Source organism: Rattus norvegicus, chromosome 11 (assembly GCF_021556685.1).
Source record: "Rattus norvegicus strain SHRSP/BbbUtx chromosome 11, alternate assembly SHRSP_T2T, whole genome shotgun sequence".
In the NCBI taxonomy this organism is placed as follows: Eukaryota; Metazoa; Chordata; class Mammalia; order Rodentia; family Muridae; genus Rattus; species Rattus norvegicus.
Window position 1 is genome coordinate 83983210 of NC_141544.1, and position 20839 is coordinate 84004048.

General features: G+C 46.1%; 2 long non-coding RNA genes across 2 annotated transcripts; one reads left to right on the forward strand and one right to left on the reverse strand.

The window, feature by feature from the left end:
- The first annotated feature begins 1916 nt into the window (after positions 1-1916).
- On the forward strand, positions 1917-19840 carry LOC148002649 (uncharacterized). The gene is made up of 2 exons (XR_015633557.1): positions 1917-2419; positions 18538-19840. It is a non-coding gene; the product is annotated as an uncharacterized LOC148002649 (long non-coding RNA).
- On the reverse strand, positions 9578-13930 carry LOC120095681 (uncharacterized). The gene is made up of 3 exons (XR_015633554.1): positions 13871-13930; positions 11714-11816; positions 9578-10850 (listed from the first exon to the last, which is right to left on the reverse strand). It is a non-coding gene; the product is annotated as an uncharacterized LOC120095681 (long non-coding RNA).
- Positions 19841-20839: the final 999 nt, after the last annotated feature.

A 20839-nucleotide genomic window follows, 5' to 3' on the forward strand; every position in this document is an offset into this window, starting at 1 on the left:
TCACCACCACCACCACCACCATCACCACCATCACCACCACCACCACCACCACCACCACCACCATCACCACCATCACCACCACCACCACCACCACCACCATCACCACCATCACCACCACCACCACCACCTCCATCATTATCACCACCATCACCACGATCACCACCACCACCACCACTTCCACCACAACCTCCATCACCACCATCACCATCACCACCACCACCTCTACCACCACCACCACCCATCACCACCACCACCACCACCACCACCACCACCACCACCACCCATCACCACCACCACCACCTCCATCACCACCTCCACCACCACCACCACCAGCAGAGCTGGGGAGACGGCTCAGCGTTTACGGGCTCTTGCAGACCACCCAAGTTCAATTTCCAGCATGCGTGTGGCCACTCACAGGTGTGCACGCCACACCCGCTCACCCAGCTCTTCCTATAGACGGACTCTTTTCCAAGGAAGCTGTGGAGAAAGTAAAGACTTAACAGAGGGCTTTCAGTGCCCGCCCTATTGAGAAGGCTCTCCGGGAGACCCATCACACTTGCCAGTGACGCCCTAAAGTCCTCAGGTTCCTCGAAGGAAAGAGTGAGCGAGGTGACCAGGGGCCACTTTTTAGCAGCTTCCCATGTGTGGCTGGGTGCCAAGCAAAGCAGTACCGCCCAGCCAGGACGGGTTCCAGATCCCAGTTTGCTGGGGGCCTGAGAAAACACCAGGCCCTGTGATTCGGATGAGTGCCTGATGAGAGCCGCATAAAGATTCCTCTGTGGCTGTGAGTGATGAGGAGAGACTGTTCTAGGAAAGCAGGACAAACGGAAAGCCTGGAGCGTCCAGACACGGAAATTCTCTCCCTGAATTGCCTTTTCCTATTGAGATAAGATAATATACAATAAAACACAGGGCTATGGAAGGGCAGCTTCTAACCCCAGCAGAGCAGCCCGATGCAGGCCTGGCTGAGGCAAAATACTGTCTGGTGGGTGAGGACCTAGTGGGGCTCCAGCTGGACCCAGAGGGAAAGTCTTGTGGGACCCTGATTTCCTTTGGTTCTCGATTGCTCGCTCTCCCACTCTCTCCCCTCCTCCCGCTCCCTCCCCTCCCCCTCCTCTCCGTCCCCTCCCTCCCCCTCCTCTCCCCTTCCTCCTCCTCCTTCTCTTCTTCCTCCTCCTCCTTCCTCTTCTTCTTCCTCTCTCTCTCTCTCTCTCTCTCTCTCTCTCTCTCTCTCTCTCTCTCTCTCTCTCTCTCTCTCTCTGTTTTTGAGACAGACTCTTACTATGTCTTGGCTGACCTCAGATTCACTATGTAGCCCAGGCTGCTCTTTTTTTTTTTTTTTTTTTTTTTTTTTTTGGTTCTTTTTTTCGGAGCTGGGGACCGAACCCAGGGCCTTGCGCTTCCTAGGCAAGCGCTCTACCACTGAGCTAAATCCCCAACCCCCCCATGCTGCTCTTGAATCTCCTGTTTTAGTCTCCTCATTACTGACATTTTAAGTGTGAGCTACTGGGCGTGGCTGTCATTACTAACCTCATGTACGTCCACTTCTGCCTGCTACGATATGCAAAGACTCCTAAGAAGCAATGAAAGGACCCCTTAAACCCCCAAAGTGTCACAAACCGAAGTCTGCCGTCACTGTCCCGCAGCACAAAGCCTTTCCTTCTATCAGGTTTTCCCATTTTCAGGGCCAGTTCCGCTTCTCCTTGAAACTCACCGGGCTGCTGTCTTTTAATGCTGGAGCGCATTTTTAATACCTAGCCATATGTACAATTAAAACTGTGAGCACACATGGTTGAGGAGACCCTGAGATGTGGGGGCAGAGCTACACGTTGTGTTACCCCAGTCACTGAGCAGCCTTAGGCAGGAAATCTCTGACGTCAATCTAGTGACTTGCCTACGGTCCCAAGTGAGCTAGTGTCCCAAGGGAGCCCTCCCTGGCCTGTCAGAGAAGATGGAGGGCGGGGGCTAGACCTGGACTAGATCAGTTACTTTTCTAGTCGCTATGACCAAGTATCCACCCAGAAGCAACTTGAGGAAGAGTTTTTTTGGGAGGCTCACAGTTTGAAGGGATGCAGTTCCTCATTGTAGGGGGGTGGTGCACGGCAGCAGGACAACTGCTCCCCTTGTAGTCAGGGGGCCCAGAGAAGTAAATGCTGAGCTCAGCTCCATTTCTTCTTATTTAGTGCAGGACTCCAGCCCACGGGGATGGAGCCAACCACACTCAGGGCAGGTCTGCCCTCCTTGGTTAAGCCTTGCTAGAAACACCCTCACAGATTCTCCCTGAGGTGTGCTGCACTTCTAAACCCAGTCAAGCTGATAAAGAAGAACCATCAGTCTGAGATATTGGCCTTAACGACTGAATCAGAGAGGCAGAACCGATCTCACTGAGCAGAACGGGAACCGGTGTTTGGGAAGCTTGGTAAGTGCCCTACCCTGAGCTACACTGCTTGTTACCTTCCTCTGTTCCTGGGCTGTAAAATGAGATCATTAATATCTTCCTGTCACACAGGGTTGTGAGACAAGGAATGTTGCTTAGTAGAACTGTAATTTCACCTCTCCCTGTACTCAGTTACTGGGAGGCAGGCCAGTGCTCCAACAGGCTGTCACAGTGCAGAACAAAGGTCGAATTCTCTCAAGGGGCCAACATTAAATTAGGCTTCTCTGGCTAGCTAGGAATGGTGTCACATTTCAGCCCTTTTGCCTTTCTTATCCCTTCATATTCTTTGGTTTCTCCCCTTTCTTTATATCCATTCAACTAATGCTTTTAAAGTTTTATTTATTTTTATATACATTGATGCTTTTGTCTACATGTATGTGTGTGTGAAGGTGCCAGGTCCTCTGGAACTGGAGTTACAGACAGTTGTGAAAACATGTGGGTACTGGGATTTGAACCAAGACCTCTGGAAGAGCAACCAGTGCTCCTAACCTCTGAGCCATCTCTCCAGCCATCAACTAACACTTTCTGAGGAGTTAGTGTGTCCAGGCCACCCTGCTGGGGCTGAAAGAAGTATAAATAACACCCAGTGCTGGGCTGTGTTGTCTGGATATGAGAGTATAGTACCCTGAGGAGAGGTGGGGCAGTTGAAAACTAGAGCAGGGAGGCATTCACCAAGGATACAATCTTTGAGTCTGTCTTTGAAGAACAAACAGATCGTGATCTCCCAAGTAGAGGCAGCAAGAGGAAAAGTCAAGAGCCCAGAGTGCATGGGTGCATACATGTCTCACACATGGGTACATGCATGTCTCACACATGGGTGCAAACATGTCTCATACATGGGTGCATGCATGTCTCACACATGGGTGCATACATGTTTCACACATGTATGAGCACAATTCCCCACCCCTTTATGACAGAAAGGCAGTTTCAGCCACACTCTGCCAGAAGCTTCTAAGCAATCTAGACCATTCCTGGAAATGGGACTGCCTATTTGTCATGGGTTGTGACTGAATTAAAGCAATCGTCCTCCACCCTGGCCCTGCACCAGAATTACCTGTGGCTTGTTCTTGGTTTAGATTTCATTCATGTTTCCTGGCCCAACCCTTCATGTAGTCTGAATTAGGGACTGGGTTTGGGACCCCATAACTGCGTTCACCTTTTTGCAAACTCTAAGGGTAGAAATATCTTTTCATATTTGTTTTTCTAGTTTCACAGTAGAGCCTGGACGTTTGCCAGTGTGGTAGTGCATGTTCACAAGCCATAGCCCCAGCACACTGGAGGTGGAGGCAGGAGGATCAGAGGTTCAAGGCCAGACTGCTGCATAGCAAGTCTGCACACAAATATTTCTAGGAAATGACTACATAAGCCATATAAAGTATGTCTGTTGACAAGCATATGCATCCAAACACAATGAGTCAATAAATAAAAACGGACAACAGAAAGGCACATAGAACACAGCGGGACATAGGAAGCAAGAATAGTAAGAGACCAGTGATGGCTAAGTAAAAACCAACAAACATTAGTGGTCGTTACCTCTGCTGTGACTGCTGGCTGCCTCACGGTGTCACTGTTGGACACTGGTCCTACTGTGTCTTCAGCTGGCCCCCCCAGGCTGTCAGGGCAGCTTTGGCCTTTGCTGGCCTTGGCTAAGGGAACTCACACTTGAGTGACACAGTAGTTCACCTGCAGAGGCTCCTCTCTGTCTACCTGTCCTCCAGCTGCTTCCAAACGTGTCACCGAGTCAAACCTCCTCACTGCAGGCTTTCCCCTCCACAGAGCCCTGAGGTGGCTGCTGCTTTTCTTTGACTACCTTGGAACCTTAGGGTGAAAATACATCCGGATTCTCAGACAGTGAGGTTGTTCTTTTAAAGAAAATGTCCTCTGAGTCCTGACTTCGGCTCAGAAGGCTGTATTTAGTGGTTCCTATCAAGCATCTAAACCATTGGTTTTCAACCTTCCTAATGCTGTGACCCTTTAATACAGTTCCTCATGCTGTGGTGATCCCAAGCATAAAATTATTTCCCTTGTTACTTCGTAACTGTAATTTTGCTACTGCTATGAATTATGCTTTCCAATGGTCTTAGGTGATCGCTGTGAAAGGGTTGTTTGACCCCCGACCTCCCTCCAGAAGTCAAGACCCACCTGTTGAGAACCCCTTCAAGACTAGCAACAGCTGAGGAAGCAGATACCTGGGACTCCAAGGCAGGTGTTTGCTTCTGTAAGGAAGGAGAAAATCTCCCACATGCCTAACCTCTGCTTGGAAACTTTGTGGTGGGTGGTTGTTCAAAACCCAGCAAAAACCTCTATGCAGCCAGGAAAAGGGATCGGTGTGTCACGAGGATTGAGCCTTATTGGTTATTGAAGGTCGCCTGTAGAGAGGGGAGGCGATATACTTATTCTTTTTGCCTGCACACTTCTACGCTGCGGTCCACAGTGGAACTAATCAGACTGGCTCTAAGTCAGTTCTCAGATCAGCTGCTCACACACCCCACCCCCACCCTCCCCCACCCCACCCCTGCACTCTCCCCCACCCCACCCCCACTTCCCATTGCAGTCTCTGAGGGTATCATGGTCACAGCCGACTCTCAGGTCTAGGCTTCCCACCAGTAATACTGATTCAGTGATATCAGGAGTGGAGGAATGGGGAGAAACCCCAAATCCTAGTTAGACGGCACAGAACGGTGGAGAGGGCTTGGGCAGGGCGGGTGGAGGGCTGCCTACCCGGTCCCTCCTAGCTCAGGGGTTATGTCGCAGGAATAGCTCTCAGATAGGGTCCAATACATCCGAGCTGTCAGCAAAGCTGAAAACAAGCTGTAGTTTTCAGATAACTCTCAAATCTCGTGACAAATAATATATTGCCTGTCTGGCTGTCCGGTCATAGTTTGAGATGGAAGAAAATGTGTAGTACCGAATCGGGAATCCCAGCAAGTGTGGGAGCGGAGGTACAGCCCCTGGGAATCCAAGCCAGGAAGACAATTGAGAGGCTCGTGGTCGGCCAGGGAAGCCTGGTGCTCCGATGACCTCATGGCTCTTTTCTGGACACTCCCTTCCCTCCTGCCCACCTCCACCCACAGGCATATCAGACAGATGACCGAATGAGCACGAGGAAAAAGTGTTCCCCGTCGATAACGCTCGTTCTCACGTGTTGCTGCCCATCCCCAGCCTTGTCCCCCGATGGCGAGCTAAGCCGGCTGAGTGAGGTCAGCGGGAACTCACGCTCGCTCATTCTCCGCAGACCCAGGAGTGTTTGAAGGTTGCATAAGGGCAAACGCCTGGTCATGCCTTGAATTCTTTGTGTGAAACATTCAGCTCTGACAGTTCAGCTCACAGTTTTTTCCCTGGCTCACGGCACGTGATTTTGCCTTCTGAGCAGTTTCTGCCGTGAGAATAGTTTCATATCTCCTCAGAAGGGGTCAGCAAGGGACCCCAGCCGATGTTGAGACACACACTTGGCTTTAATGCTCCAGCCTCCAGAGCCCACACCTCAGACAGAACTGCCCACCCCAAGAAGAGAAGACCCCTAACAGCCTGTCTGACTGTGTTTCCAATCCTTCAAAGCTACTGATGTACAAGTCCCAGAGTCAGAGCCTCCCTGTTGTCACCACTGACAGAAAAAAAAAAAAAAGCAAAGGGGTTCATCCACGTGGTTGTGCTTTAGTCCCCATTGCTCCCCAGCTCTTAGGACTCCTGCTTGACTAAATATTTGGGAATTGACACAATAGCTTTATTAAAGCTGGGGTGGGCATTATGTGGTGGGAAGTCATGTAATTGTCCAAATTGAACCAATTTGTCAAAGACCATTTCCCTCGTGCCCATCCCCCTACCCCCTGCCACCGCCACACCCCATGATAAGATAGGGTCCCCAGAGCACAATAATCCTTTCCTGAGATACAATTTAGAGGCTCCTGAGAAAAAGAAACAACAGAGAGGCTAATTTTGGCTTTTCTGAAACTAAAGAAAAACATACAGGCAGGCCCTGTCCTGCCCAAGGAAGCCAGGGTGGGCCCCGTTTTGTCTCTCCAGGGTATCTCTCAGATCACCAGAGGTTTGGGAGAACAATGCTGAGGGGGTGAGGGGACTATGGGAACAGAGTCTGCCCCCCTCACAGCGAGGCCACGGCGGAGCCTTGCCTGAGCTCTGTACAGACACCTAAAACAACAGCCTGTGTTTAAGGCTTAAATTTTTCTTGAACAGCCAACCCCTTACCATCCCTCCCTCATCTAAACTGCTAATAAATCAAGAGGTGGGGATTCCTTCAGACCCAGCCCTGTGAAGAGAAGACCTTGATGTTTCTCTGTAGATCTGCTCCAAGTGGTACTATGTTGGTACACATATGCACTAACCCCCCCCCCCCCCCCGCCACATTTGACTTTCCTCAGATTCGTAGAAGGATCCGTGATTAGAAACAAATGACAGGTCCAGGTTTTAAAGCACATACACACACACAGAGAGAGAGAGAGAGAGAGAGAGAGAGAGAGAGAGAGAGAGAGAGAGAGAGAGAGAGTCTCCTGCCTTTTTACAGGAGTCAGGGTGAGGTTCACACACACACACACACACACACACACACACACACACACACACACACACGTCTGTGTTTCTGACACGCCCAGGGTGTCACTCAGGCTGCAGTTGTGCAGACCACACTAGCGCAGCAAAGCTCAGAGGCAAGTGGTGCTTCTGTTACCCAGGAGCCTGTGCCTCAGACACAGTCTCCAGCCCTTCTGTCCAACCCCGGTCCACCCCGTTGTCAGCAGAGGGATCTCGTAGCATCACGCCGACGCCATGTTCCTGCTTTCCTAAAAACTTCAGGGATGGGGCTGGAGAAAGGGCTCAGTCATTGAGAGCATATATTGCTCTTCCAGAGGACCCAAGTTCAATTCCCAGCACTCACATCTGGCCGCTCGTAACCACCTATAACTTCAGCTCCGCAAAAATCTGATTCCTCTGGCCTCTGAGGTCACCTGCACTCACATGTACGATACCTGCATATACACATACACATGATCAAGAATAAAATAATCCTACCAGTGGTGGCACAGGCATTTAATCCTAGCACTCGGGAGGCAGAGGCAGGCAAGTCTCTGAGTTCAAGGCTAGCCTGGTCTACACAGCAAGTTCTAGGACAGCCAGGACTACACAGAGAAATCCTGTCTCAAACAAATGAACAAAAACAAACAAACAAACAAACAAACAAACACCAAAGCACAACAACAAAAGAATAAATTTTTTTTCTTTTTCTTTTTTTTTTTTCCGGGGCTGGGGATCGAACCCAGGACCTTGCGCTTCCTAGGCAAGCGTTCTACCACTGAGCCAAATCCCCGACCCCGAATAAAATATTTTTTAAAAGTCTGTGCGTCCCACCTACGTGATAAATATTGGTACTTCCAAACATGTTATAGCTCCCCCGCCCCGTTCTCCATGGTGCCACTTATAAGCAGGGAGTTTGATTTATCCTGAACAGTGTAAGCACAAGGATTTAGGTGACAGATCAGTATATGGTCCCTGTTCCTGCTCCAGGCTAACTTTGGGCCATCTGCCCTCCAGTCTCTGCACATATACTAACTGGAATCATCACACTGTCCACAAGAGGCAGTTGAGCCAAGGTCATGGCTGTAAACCTTTCAGCATCCACTTTCCCGAGCTCAGGAAGCAGGACGAGTGTGACTAATCCTGACGTGTTTACCATCCCCTGCTTGAACCATATTCTCCCAGGATGCTTGGCTCTCTCTGTGGAGAGCAGATTTTTGTTGCCCATTTCCCGACAGTTGTCCCCCAGTTGTCAGCAAAGCTGTATTTAGCTGAGAATTAAGAGTCCTCTGTCCTAGCCAGGCTTGGTGCTGGCCTTTAATCCCAGCAGGTGGGTCTCTGTGAGTCTGAATCCAGCTTGGTCTACATAGTGAGTTCTGGAACAGCCAGAGCTGCAGAGTGAAACCTTGTCTGGAAAAGAAGACAGACAGACAGACAGACAGACAGACAGACAGACAAAATTCTCTGTTCAAAATAACCACGGCAAACAAAGAAACAATTTTCTGTCTCACTTGACATTTCCTTCTCTGATTATTAGGACTGCCCAAGAGAAGGTGGTCCTCACAGGACACAAGTGACACACACCTTTAATTCTGCACTTATGAGGCAGAAGCAAGCAAATTTCTATGAATTCATGGCTAGCCTGGTCTGCACAATGAGTTCCAGGACAGCCAGGTCTACATAGTGAGTCCCCATTTTTAAAAAAAGTGGTGGCTGGAGAGATGGCTCAGCAGTTAAGAGCACTGTCTGCTCTTGCAGAGGTCCTGAGTTCAATTCCCAGCAACCACATGGTGGCTCACAACCATCTGTAACAGGATCCGATGGCCTCTTCTGGTGTGTCTGAAGACAGTTATAGTGTACTTATATATAATAAATAAATCTTTTTTTAAAACATGGTGATTATTGGGAAATAAGGGTCAGTGTGTGGTCCTGATACCCTGCTCCTTTAAGAAGCTGATAATCAATTATTAAAATTCCTAGCAATTTTGTTTGTTTGTTGAGACATGGATTCACTATGTAGACCAGACTGGCCTTGAACTCATAGAGTTCTGTCTACCTCTGCCTCCCGATTGCTGGGATTACAGTCATATGCCCATCATACTTTTAAGTTATGTCTCTGTGTGTGTGAGGCTGTGTGAGTTTGTATGTACCACATGTAAGCAGGTCCCCGTGGAGGCCAGAGGGTGCTGACACCCTGGAACTGGAGTTACAGGTGAGCCATGTGACCCGGGTGCTGGGAATCAAACCTGGGTCCTCTTCGAGAGCAGCGAATACTGCTGCGCCATCTCTCCAGCCCCTTAGCAAACTTTAAAGACATAATTTCAGGAGCCACCAAATTAGTATATATGGCTACTGTAAAGGCCCTGAACTGGGATGATCCTGGGAAGTGCATATCCATGCTCTTGGGTATCCATCTCCTTCTTTCCCTGAACACCGTTCTGTTAATCCCATTAATTAAGATAAAATTCTCTTTCTGGCTAGGTATGGTAGTGCGTGTCCTTAATCCTAGCATTGGAGAGGCAGAGATGGGCAGATTACTGAGTTCTAGGCCAGCTTGGTCTACAGAGCAAGTTTCAGGATTGACAGAGCTATACAGACAAAACCTGCCTTGAAAAAAAAAAAAAAAAGAAAGAAAAGAAAAGAAAAAAACTCTTTCTGGAGCTGGGGCTGTGGATCTGGCTACGTTAGTAAAGGCTTGTCATGCATTCATGAAGGACTTGAATTCAGATCCTCAGTCCCAAGTAAAAGCCTGGCACAGGGGTACACTACTGGCAGGGTACACTGACAAATAGGTCTGTAGAGCCTATTGGAGGGCTAGCCATGTTGAAAAGATGAGTTCTGGGTTCAGTCAGAGACCCTGTCTCAAAAAAGAGATGGAGAGCTAAGGAAAACACCTTACATAGACTTCTGGCTTTCATCTGCACGCACGTAGGCACGCGCGCGCACGTGCACACACGTATGCGCACGCTGACTCACATAGTTTTAAAATCTCTCCCTTCTGAGTAAACTCCAGTTCTGCTTCATACTGATTCATCCCAAAACAGTTTTCTGTGGCGAAGTTAAGAGTCCCGGCTTCCTCAGCACTGAGATCTCTAACGATAACTCTTCAGTTTACAGCAGGTAATACCCCACTGCTGCTGAAAGACAAGCTTTATAATACAGACAAGGGAACTATGGGTAGGAAGGTTGAGGCTTGCCTAGGTGGGGCTGTGAAAAAAAAGAGCAGAAGCTACACCATAGAAACCAAGGCCCCTGTTCTCCGGAATTAAAAGTCCTTTCATTCTTCAGTGACTTAAATACCCTGAAGCAGCCTGTGTCAGCTGCAGTTCCATCCAGCACAGGGTCACAGCTGCCTAAGGTGGCTTCTGCCCTCTCGCCATCTGCGGAAGAAGAGAGGACATCCTACGCAACATTTCCTGCCTAATAGGGCAGGTCTGGACCTGTCTGTCCGCCCCAGTCTCCCTCACATGTTTACCAAACTCTTTCTCATTTTGACCACTGGCTTAGCCAGCTTTTCTGTCCTGGCACTAGATATCACGAGTGTCCCATCCCGGCTGCGCCATTCCATCCAGAGCGCAGGAACCGCAGGAAAGCTCCCTCCCGGTAGGGAGCGGAGGAGGTGATGAGAAGGACAAATGTTTGGCTTCCAGTTGTCCTGTGGGTCAGTGGAATAGCTGCAGAGGTGTTCCAGCTGAGAGCAGGCTCGCCAGGGTGGAAAGCCCTGTGGCTTACAGGGCTGTGTCTCACCACCGCGCAGGTCCATTTCAGCCTTTCTGTTTACAAAGGGGGTGAAGACTGTTTTCAGGCTGCCGAGACTCAGAGGGCAAAGGCCCTTACTGTGTATCAGCTGTCCAAGTTCGGTGTCTGGAATTGACCCATTGGAGAACTGTGTAGAGAATAACAGAGAGAGAGAGAGAGAGAGAGAGAGAGAGTGAAAAGAAAATTTATAACTTTAAAGTTTATAATTTATAGTTGGGCAACATGTATGTCTATCCTTAGAAGTATATGGCCCATGGGTCACAGGTTAGACATGCTTCCTTTAGAGAAAAAATTTGCAAGTATAATTAAAGATATTTATTTATTTATTTGAGACAGGGTCTTACTATATTGTCCTGTATAATTAAAAATATCTTTCTTATACATTTGTTTGTTTGTTTGAGACGGTCTCACTGTATAGTCCTGATGTGATGTTTTGAATGAGAATGGCCCACATTGGCTCATATATTTGAATGCTGGGTCCCCAGTTGATAGAACTGTTTGGGACAAATTAAGTGTAGCCTTGTTGGAGGAGATGTGTCACTAGGGGTGGGCTTTGACGTTTCAAAAACCCCACTCCATTCTTTTTTTTTTCTTTTCTTTTTTTCGGAGCTGGGGACCGAACCCCAGGGCCTTGTGCTCCCTAGGCAAGCGCTCTACCGCTGAGCTAAATCCCCAACCCCACCCCACTCCATTCTTAGTCTCTCTCTCTCTCTCTCTCTCTCTCTCTCTCTCTCTCTCTCTCTCTCTCTCTCTCTCGTTTGTGCTCAGATATAAGCTCTCAGCTATTACTCCAGGGCCATGGATCCTTCTGCCATGCTTCTTGCTGTAATGGCTACGGACTGCAAGCATGAACCCCAAACTAAATGCCTTCTTTTATAAGCTGTCTTGATCACGGTGCTTTGGCACAACAATGGAAAACTAACTAATACTTAGCCTGGCTATTCTGGAGTGCTAGACAGGCTGGCCCCAGACTCGTAGCGATCACCCTACCTTTGCCTTCCAAGTACTGGCATTCCAGGTGTGAGCCATCATTTCTAGCTCGATCACAGTTTCGCGTGGTTCAAGGAGGCTTTAAAAGCAACCACATACATCCCTATAAGAGAGAGGGGCAAAGGGTACACGGAGAGAAGGCAGCATGAGATAAATAGAGAGATCTGAAGATGCGGGCCTAACAATGGATATGGTGTGGTCACAAGCCAAGGAGAGCTGGCAGCTACCAGAAGAGACAAGGAACAGATTACCCTCCTGGGCCTAAACTCCACATCCTGTTGCCACTTTGATCTTGGCCCAGTGGACTTCTGGCTTCAGAACTACGTAAGGTATTAAGAATGAATTGTTTCTGCCTTCGGGTCGGTAGCAATTTGTTACAGCAGCATAAAGAAGCTGACGCAACCTCTTTCAGACGTCTGTGCTTTTGGTCTGGCTACGGCAGGCCACTCCAGCTTCTAACCCTCGGGTGTAATGACAAACTTCCTAGGGGAAAGGACTCTGCCTGGGGAGACTGTGCTCATTTCTATGACCTCAAATCTGGTGTCTTAAAACAAAAGACGCAGCTAGGCGTGGTGCATCCCACACCTTTAATCCCAGCATTTGGGAGCCGGAGGCTGGCAGATCTCTGTGATTTCTAAGCCAGCGGATCTACATAGAGAACTCCAGGCTAGCCAGGGACATGCAGAAAGAACTTGTTCTGGCCTCGATCCTGTCTTCCAGAAGCTCTCAGTGTCCTAATTGTCCTGTGCTGTCGTCATCACTAAGTCCCACCTTGTCCTCATGCTCAGCTTCCTACTCCTTTTACCTCTATTTATTTACTTTTAGGTGGGTTCTTACTCTTAGCCCAGGCTGGCCTAGAACTCACAATGTAGGTAAGGCTGATCCGGAATCCTTGACGGCCATCCTCCTACCTCAGCCTGCCAAGAACAAGGATTACAGGCATGAGCCACCACCATGCTGACTCCTCTCATCTTGAGTGTTCATAATAGAGGTGGGTCCTCTGGGCCAGGCACCAAGAGGACTGAAAGGCGCGGGTTGTTGGAAACGCAGGCAAAATCAAGAAAAGAAATCCTGCGTAGTCCTACCAAGCAGCCAATACCTCCCTGCTTCCTCAGAATCTGACTTAGGTCGCTCCTACACTTTGTTTTTAGAGACAGGGTTTCTCTGTGTAGCTTTGGCTGTCCTGGAACTCTCTCTCTGTACCCCAGGATGGCCTCAGACTCAAGAGATCTACCAGCATTTACCTCCTCAGTGCTGGGATTCACGGTGTGCACCACCATGCCTGGCTTATTTACCACACTTTAAAACCATTGTCTCTCTTCTCCAACTGCAGCAATATAAAAAACACATTTTCCTTGCTTTTTTCAAAAAGGATTTATTTACTCATTCTATGTATACGAGTTCACTGCCACTATCTTCAGACACACCAGAAGAGGGCGTCAGATCCTGTTACACATGGTTGGGAGCCACCATGTGGTTGCTGGGACTTGAACTCAGGACCTCTGGAAGAGCAGTCAGTGCTCTTAACCACTGAGCGCCGCCCCCCATACACTTTTCCAAACTGTGTGCTTCACCTTTCCTTGACTTTTCCAGCATCAGCCTCCTCCCGTTCTCCCATAAACACCTCTATCAAACTGGCAAATCCCTTCCAATGAAAAGAATTGGTTATCTTGGGAAGCAAGGATGTTTCATGGCTCCGTTGGACAAAACAAAGTCGTTATTGTAAAAATATAAAAAATAAAAAAAGTAAGGTTGTCTTTTATCCCTGCTAGATCCGACACCGTGGTGCCCCCAAGATACCTGCTGGATGTCTTAATTCTCAGTCAGCAAAGCCTGTCACCTGCTCTGATCCATCACCTATCACACTGCCAGAGGCCTCTCTCTGAGCCTGGCAGCAATCTCTCTACCTATCTATTTCCCAAGGCAGGTTTCCATCCTTGGGACACACATCCCAACTCCATGGTGGCCCAGACCAGCCGCCCCACACTCCATTACACTTAAATCTACACATGAAAGAACACACAACACAATAACCTTTGGCCCATTTGATGAGATATAATTGCCCACCTACACATACAAAGCCCAATACACATCCATCCCTTAAGAACATTCGTAACAACCTGTAAAGGTACAGTGTGGAATCTTAACGTCACCCACCATATTGTCCTGCCACGGCTTCTCTCCCTCTCCCTCCTGTCTCTTCCTCCTTTCCGTTCCAGTCCCCTCCTCTTCCTTCAAACTTTTCTCCCACCCATCCTTCCTTCTTGTCCAATGACAGGCTTCCTTCTATCTTGCACCTGCCTCACCTGTGACATCATCCCACATTTCACCCTTTTTTGTCCAATTTTAAAAAAAACAAACCTCTTCTCTCAAATATAAGCTGAGCACAACTATTATCACTTTGTAATTAAAAGCATAAAATATGCCTAACACCTAGTCCAACACTCTATCAGTTAAACAGAACATTTACCTATCCATTACAGCTTAACAAAGGGTTAAATATTTATATTATACCTTTGCTAGCTTGTATACTATCTGATAACTATCCAATAAAATATGTACTTTCAGAGTTAAGCAGCCTGATAGGCTATGAGACTATATCCAGTCTTGAACTCCATCAGAAATCTGAGAATGACCAAATATCTCTACACATAGAAAGCCTAACACGGCTTCTAGAACAGAGAGGTTGTAGAGACAAATCTCTACCAGCACAGTCTCCTGTTAGCAACATGTGAGTGCAAGTCTTCAGCCTTCTGGCCCAAAATCAACTGACAGACTCTTGAAATGCAGATTTTGAAGGGCCGATCACCCTGTCTTGGCAGGGTTTATCACCCAACTATTCTGCATAATTTGTCCTTTTCTGGACAGCATTTGTCTGCAGATGAAACAAGCAGTTTCTGCCCAGGGGCTGCCTAGCCACAAAGTATTGCCTCACCTGGAGTTAGAGATGCCCAACTTCCTCATTAAATCCGCCAAAGGGGAACTGTTAGGAGTAGATATGTCTCAACAAAAGATAAATAACTTTAAATCTCAAATTTTGTGGATTTCTGACGGTTTTGAAAAACATCTATCTATATAAGGTAACTGAACTGTTGTCTTTGTATCTTAAAAGTATCTTGAAAGTTCTCTCACAAAGTCACAGCCATGAATTTGCTATTTGGCCCTTAACTCACAGGTGCAATCAACTCAGAAGTTCGTAATGACACCATTAGGACTGGCTCTAAACCTTGTACTTTTAAACTCTTTTAACAAATAATTTCTATATCAAAACAAAGATATGATTTTAGCTTAGTTACCAAATGAGATTGTGACTGTACAACTCAATCTAGCTAATTCCTCCCTGTTAAATTACAACCATTTCTAAATTCCTCATACAAACAACTTTACAATAACCACTTTCAGCCCCCCCAGGAGATTGGGGCGACGACTCCTCCATAACTTCTTCAAGCTGTACATGGGCGTTGAGATATCCTTGGGGGGGCTGGAGAGATGGCTCAGTGGTTAAAAAAAGCACTGACTGCTCTTCCAGAGGTCCTGAGTTCAAATCCCAGCAACCATATGGTAGCTCACAACTATCTGTAATGAGATCTGATGCCCTCTTCTGCTGTGTACTAAAATATAATAAATAGATAAATCTTTGGGATTGGGGATTTAGCTCAGTGGTAGAGCGCTTGCCTAGCAAGCGCAAGGCCCTGGGTTCGGTCCCCAGCTCCAGAAAAAAAAAAAAAAAAAAAAAAAAGAGATATCCTTGGGGGTAGCGGGGAGGAAGAATGTAGCAAATGCTGTAGCCGATGTTTTGTTTTTTTTTTTTTTTTTTATATTTTTACAACAACAGATGGCGAACCAATGTGATGGGCAAGCATTCACTAGTAATCCTAAGAGTTGAGAGAAAGTTTTATTTTCTAAAAGGAGGACAGCGCCATGTTGAGTCACATGATGTCTCTAGCATGGGAACTTTAAACAAACACAAAAGCAAACTGTGCTGGCTGTAGGTCCCCTGCTGTGTGATAAGTAATGGCAGATCAGAGTTATAGATTAAAAGCTGCTTTTTAAAGAAAGTTGTTAAGAAAGTCTTTCAGGATACTCATATTCCTTCTAATGTGGGCTCCACGAGAATTTTGGGTTGAAATCCTAGTTAGACAAGCTACTTCTTAATTGCAGGTATTATTAGAAGGTCATTTAAGTTTTTTTTTTAAGGAGAGAGTAAAGAGATTACCTGAATCAGGTGGTGATTTTCATCCACGGTTCAGAACTTAGGGAAAAATTAGTCACTAACTCCAAGTAGAGAGTTGTGATAAATGTCTGTAACACCAGGCAGAGTGAATGCAGACATATATTATAGAAGTTATTAAGGTTAAAGAAAAATCTGTGGCTCCGGGTAGAGAGCTTAACAAATGGATATATTTTGGGCTAAAGACCTGGTTTGATACGTTGCTTATTGGTATTAGAGTTGATAGAAGGTGTTTAGTTTGTTTTACAAATAACCCGGCTAAAGGCCATATGGCTTGTTGATGCCGGCTAGCGAGGGTTTGTGGTTACTTTTGATATTTACCACAACAGGAAGCTTGGATTCTCTAAATGTGGGCTCCATGGGAATTTTGGGTTCATTTCCTGATATCATACAGTACAAAAGCCTATCAGGTTCATTGTTTAGCTTACTTCCTTTTTTTAACAAATTGTTTAATCTTCATAATGGGTGTGACTTTGAGTTTTATGGTTATATTATTACTCTGGGAAAGAGTGCAAGATACAAGCTTTTCTGGTTACAGACTAAGGAACACAGTATTTTGGGAGAAAGATTTTGTCTTTTGTTTTCAAAAAGTGTGATTAGGCTCTGGAAACATTACAGAGTCATACTGATCAGATTTGATAGAGGTAGACCACCTGAAAAATTAGATTCAGGATAATCAAACAAAAAGATACCTCGATTCTAAATTTTTGTCTTGAGAGCTGTATTTTGCAGAATGTGCCTACTTGGATTCCTGGTCTCAAGGACTTTCAGCTGGGTCCAGTCAGGACAAATCCCGCTATAGCATTTGCTTCATTCTTCCTCCCCCCTACCCCCAAGGATATCTCAACGCCCATGTACAGCTTGAAGAAGTTATGGAGGAGTCGTCGCCCCAATCTCCTGGGGGGGCTGAAAGTGGTTATTGTAAAGTTGTTTGTATGAGGAATTTAGAAATGGTTGTAATTTAACAGGGAGGAATTAGCTAGATTGAGTTGTACAGTCACAATCTCATTTGGTAACTAAGCTAAAATCATATCTTTGTTTTGATATAGAAATTATTTGTTAAAAGAGTTTAAAAGTACAAGGTTTAGAGCCAGTCCTAATGGTGTCATTACGAACTTCTGAGTTGATTGCACCTGTGAGTTAAGGGCCAAATAGCAAATTCATGGCTGTGACTTTGTGAGAGAACTTTCAAGATACTTTTAAGATACAAAGACAACAGTTCAGTTACCTTATATAGATAGATGTTTTTCAAAACCGTCAGAAATCCACAAAATTTGAGATTTAAAGTTATTTATCTTTTGTTGAGACATATCTACTCCTAACAGTTCCCCTTTGGCGGATTTAATGAGGAAGTTGGGCATCTCTAACTCCAGGTGAGGCAATACTTTGTGGCTAGGCAGCCCCTGGGCAGAAACTGCTTGTTTCATCTGCAGACAAATGCTGTCCAGAAAAGGACAAATTATGCAGAATAGTTGGGTGATAAACCCTGCCAAGACAGGGTGATCGGCCCTTCAAAATCTGCATTTCAAGAGTCTGTCAGTTGATTTTGGGCCAGAAGGCTGAAGACTTGCACTCACATGTTGCTAACAGGAGACTGTGCTGGTAGAGATTTGTCTCTACAACCTCTCTGTTCTAGAAGCCGTGTTAGGCTTTCTATGTGTAGAGATATTTGGTCATTCTCAGATTTCTGATGGAGTTCAAGACTGGATATAGTCTCATAGCCTATCAGGCTGCTTAACTCTGAAAGTACATATTTTATTGGATAGTTATCAGATAGTATACAAGCTAGCAAAGGTATAATATAAATATTTAACCCTTTGTTAAGCTGTAATGGATAGGTAAATGTTCTGTTTAACTGATAGAGTGTTGGACTAGGTGTTAGGCATATTTTATGCTTTTAATTACAAAGTGATAATAGTTGTGCTCAGCTTATATTTGAGAGAAGAGGTTTGTTTTTTTTAAAATTGGACAAAAAAGGGTGAAATGTGGGATGATGTCACAGGTGAGGCAGGTGCAAGATAGAAGGAAGCCTGTCATTGGACAAGAAGGAAGGATGGGTGGGAGAAAAGTTTGAAGGAAGAGGAGGGGACTGGAACGGAAAGGAGGAAGAGACAGGAGGGAGAGGGAGAGAAGCCGTGGCAGGACAATATGGTGGGTGACGTTAAGATTCCACACTGTACCTTTACAGGTTGTTACGAATGTTCTTAAGGGATGGATGTGTATTGGGCTTTGTATGTGTAGGTGGGCAATTATATCTCATCAAATGGGCCAAAGGTTATTGTGTTGTGTGTTCTTTCATGTGTAGATTTAAGTGTAATGGAGTGTGGGGCGGCTGGTCTGGGCCACCATGGAGTTGGGATGTGTGTCCCAAGGATGGAAACCTGCCTTGGGAACTAGATAGGTAGAGAGATTGCTGCCAGGCTCAGAGAGAGGCCTCTGGCAGTGTGATAGGTGATGGATCAGAGCAGGTGACAGGCTTTGCTGACTGAGAATTAAGACATCCAGCAGGTATCTTGGGGGCACCACGGTGTCGGATCTAGCAGGGATAAAAGACAACCTTACTTTTTTATTTTTTATATTTTTACAACAACAGAAAGTGGCTGTCAAAGAGGAGTGGCATGGAAGGACCCCCAGGCCTGTGAAATTCTGCTGAAAATACAACTCTGGAGCTGGTGAGATGGCATTGCTTCCAAGCCTAATGACCAAAGATCACACATGGTGGGAGGAAAGAACTGGATCCTGTAGGCTCTCGTCTGTTGGAGGAGGCTCTGGAGTACTGTGTAGTCCGATGCTGATTTCTGTGCCCAGAGATCTACTTACAGTCTGGACACTGGCATTGTCATGGATATTGAAGACTCTCCTGTCTCAAAGTGGTGCAAAAAATGATCTCAAATTACTCGTGATTGGTTAATAAAAGGCTGACCAGCCAAAGACTGGGCAGAGGAGATAACAAGGCTAGACTGCCCCATCAGGGGTCCCAGGGAGAGAGAGGGAGGAGAAGAATCACGAAGAAGGGAGAGAAGAGGTGACCATGAGGCAGATGATCCAGGAGCAGTCCCAATGAACAGGTCACCAAGGAATTCACCATGAGGACATATAAAGCAAGGCAAGCCAGGGTGTGACTCAACTTGCAAGTAAAACAGTGCCTGGGGCTGGGATGTAGGTGGCTTAGAGAGTTAAAATAGCTTAGAACCTGCCAGTCACAGTGCTTAAAGCTTGCTAATAAACTTAATGGGCCTCTGTGTCACTTATTTGGGAGTTAGAACGGGCTAAACTGGTATAGCAAACCCCTAAAAAATGTATCTACAGTCCTCTGACCTCCACAAGGGACACATTCATGCTGCCCACAAGCATATACAATTTTTAAAATTAAAACTATGCATTCTGGGCTGGACTGTTGCTTACCAGTTAAAAGTGCTGGCTGCTTTTCTAGAGGACCTGCTTTGATTCCCAGCTCCCACATGGCAACTCAAACCACTTGTAGCTCTAGTTCCTGGAGATCTGATTCCTTCTGATCTTCATGGGAAATGGCCATATATTATGTAGTGCATTCCCATACATGCAGACAAAACAGACACATAAAATAATAAATAAATAAGATATATATATATATATGAGTAATTATTGCAATTCTTAGATATGAAGACAGCTTTAAGACAGTTTAGAGCTACATGCCTGTAGTCATGCACTCAGAAGAGGTTGAGGTTAGGGGGAAAAAATCTCAGGAAGAAAAAAATATTTGGAAACAGCCAAGAAATTGCCTACTATGACTCTCTGAGCATAGAAGAGTCAAAGGTGGCAAAGAGCTTTGAAATTATCCATATTTTCTTATCCATTGTAAAAATTTTGATTCCGTGTGTTGCAAGAGATGACTGTGATTAAAACTGATCCCTCTTGCCTTGTGGTTTTGTTTGTTTGTTTGTTTGCTGTTGTTGGGTTTTTTGTTTGTTTCTTGAGATAGGATTTTCCTAGACAGCCCTGGCAGATTAGAATTTGCTGTTAGCTCCTGCTGGTCCGAAACTTGTAGCAATTCTCTTGCCTGAGCCTCCCAAGTTATAGACTATAGACATACATCACTATACTTGGATCTTTAGAAAGATTATTACAAGGCTAGCGAGATGGCCTAGTGGTTAAGATCCTTTGGTATACCTGCAGAGGACCAGGCTTCAGATTCTAGCCCTAAGTCAGGTGGCTCACAACGGCACGCAACTCTAGCTTCAGGGACCCAATGCCTTCTTCTGGCCTCATGGGCAGCACTTGTGTGCATGTATACATACACAGACAGATAGAAAGCAGATAGATAGATACAGAGATATAAAGTACATATTTTTAAAGTATTACCTATTTTTGTGCCAGTCATGGTAGAATGTTGTGGTAACATTAAATGTCAGAGTAGAACATGCCTCTTTAATCCCAGCACTTAGGAGGCCGAGACAGGCGCATCTCTATGAGTTCAAAACCAAGCCTACATTGTAGTCTACATAGAAAGTTCCAGGACAGCCAGAGCTAAATAGTGAGACCTTGTCTTAAACAAACAAAGACAGCGGTCTCTATCAATCCTAGGCTGACCTTGAACTCAAGACCTTCCTGTCTCAGACTCCTAAAGCTGGAGACTGGCCTCCAGGAGTAAGCCCTTAGTTTCTTTCATATCCCAGTGTATTCAGTCTGCTACAATAAAACACCATAAACTAGGTGACTCGTTAACTGTGAATTTAATTCTTGCAGTTCTGGAAGTTGGCAAGTCTAAGGTCAAAGTTCTCTCTGTCTGGTGAAGACCATTTCCTGGTTCATTGACAGTGATGACAAGTAGCTTCTTACTGTACACTCATGTGGCCTACAGCTCTCCGGAGGGCCTCTCAAAAGCTCTGAATACTCTCCTAACTCATAACATACTA